The following is a 2,576-nucleotide window of genomic DNA, read 5'->3' on the forward strand; positions in this document are numbered from 1 at the left end:
CCGTACACAGGAAACACCCAACCTTATGGGTTCATACTTGCATTACACCTAATGTTTACATTTTGAAAATCTCTCTTGTAGACAACTGTGTATCAATTAAAATTTTTGCAGGGTAAAAACAAATATCTAATGAGAACCAGAAGGCTAGGAAAAATAATTCAACCAATGTGAGAAACAAATAAGAAAAGCATGAAGACTCCCATAGATAAGTTAGTGAAGGAAAGAAAAATTCACCAGAAAGGGAAACGTAATTAGCAAATAAAGTATAAGAAAATGTTCAACCTCAATGCACATTATAAGTTACTATGTTTTGCTGATTAGCCATTTTATGTGTGTATGTCCTTAAAAGAAAAAAAAACCTTAAAAATCCATATAATGGCAAGAGTGAGGTAAAACAAACACCCTGTATATTACTAACGGCAACTTAAATCGATAGGTTTGGAAAGGAACATAGCAATTTGTAGAAAAATTTTAAATGCTCATTTGCATACTTTGACCCAGAAAGTTCACTTCTGGGAATCTATCTTAATTAAGTAATTCTAGATGTAGAAAACATTCTATGAATGAAGATGTTAAATGTTGTGGTACATATAATAGTGAAAAATAATAACAGCTCTTCAACTTCAGAAGAATGATGTAACGGGTTGAATTCTATCTCCCCAAAAGGTATAGTCAAGTCCTAACCTCCACCACCTATGAACCGTACCTTATTTTTACCTTATTTTACAAGGTCTTCACTGATGTAATCACATGAAGATTAGGTCAGACTGAGTTAGAGAGGGCCCTAATCCAATACGACTGGTGTCCCTATGAGAAGACGAGATACAGAGCCACACTGGAAGGTCCTGTGAAGATAGAGACAGAGACTGGAGTAATGCATCTACAAACCAAGGCATGCCAAGGATTGCTGACAATACCAGAAGCTAGGAGAGAGGCATGGAATAGATTCTCCCCTAGAGCCTTCAGAGAGAGCGTGGCCCTGCTGACACCTTGATCTTGGACTTTCAACCTCCAGAACTGTTACAGCATACATTTCTATTGTTTAAATCCACCTGGTTTGTGGTAATTTGTTACTGTAGCCCTAGGAAACTGATACAAATAACATGTCTGTGTTAGTTAAGAAACAATTTCTCAATGGAATATGCAGCCACTGAAAATAAATTAAAACTATGTAATTATTTAGAAAAATGGTCACAATATATTATAAGTAATCAAGCAAGATATAAAGTATATAAAATTATGAATGCTATTAGCTGAAACAATTCACTGATGCATTAAAAAAAGACTGGAGGAAATTTCAACAAAATACTCAAAGTGGTTGCATTTGCACAGTGAAACAGCAACATGTTTTCTACTTTTCTAGAGTTTTCAGTTTTCTTTAGTGAAAATGTATCCATAATTAATTACCATAGTTGGTTGAAACTAGTCGAGACACCCTAGGACTGGGGCTTGAGCTGCAGTTGAAGACCTGAACAAAATTGGGTTTCTATTTACAAAGTGGGTAGGATGTTAGGTAGGCAACTAAAAATGTCTGCTACGGTATCCCTGGTGGTACTTCAAGCTTGATAGACGCTGTGAAGAGGGGGATGGTAAAGTTACTATAATTAATGTGGAGAAGGAACAGTATATTTCCTGAAGACTAGGTAATACCACTGAAATGACCATTTAATTCACTGGTAAAGCTCAACATTAGTATGATACAAGTTGATTACCTAAGAGCCAATCTTAGGATAACAGACAAACTCATTTTCCTATTCTTGGTAAGCCAAATACTAGAAAATTTCCTACACCTCCTCCTTTTATGGCTATGTAGGATTTAGTCAATCAATCACAAAAGTTCACAAAGTCCAGTGGTATATATTCACAATTCAGTTGGGTAAACCCTGATATATCTGTTATTTAAACACACATTCATTCATATTTCTTGCTCAGTACTGGGTTGGGAGTTCATGTTACAGCACTGAACAAAAATGTCACAATTCCCACCCTTAAATATCCTGTAGTCACATTGGAGAAACAGATGTTAAACAAAGCATAGCACATAATATAATTATGATTGTGATTAGTGGCACAAAGGAGAGGCAACAGGTGCCATGAGAGTATACAATGAGGAAAACTAGTCTAGCCTGGGGAGGCTGGGAAGTGATATTTAAGCTGACCTATTTAAGATGAAGTTAAACTGATTCAAGAGAAAGGAGGAATTTGCCAAACAAATTAGAGAATGGAAGTGATTTGAATATCCTGAACAGAAGGAGCAACTTGGGCAATAGTCTAGAACTATTCTGATTGATTTGAGGAACTAAGAGGGGGCTAGTACAATTGACATGCAATAAGCAATGTGGAAAGTGGTAAGAGATGAGGCTGGGAGTGCATAGAGTCCTGTAGACAACACTGCAGATATGGGACTTGATCCTGAGTGTAAGGGGAAACCACTAAAGAACTCTAAAAAGAGAAGATAGTGACATATGCATTATATAGATCAGGGCAGGGTAGGAGTAGATGAGGGGAGACCAGGAAGCAAGTGATATCACGAGTTCTGGTCAAAGGTAATGGTGGCTTGCACTAGGAAGTGAGGC

The sequence above is a fragment of the Eschrichtius robustus genome, chromosome 4, assembly GCF_028021215.1.
Source record: "Eschrichtius robustus isolate mEscRob2 chromosome 4, mEscRob2.pri, whole genome shotgun sequence".
Taxonomy (NCBI): domain Eukaryota; kingdom Metazoa; phylum Chordata; class Mammalia; order Artiodactyla; family Eschrichtiidae; genus Eschrichtius; species Eschrichtius robustus.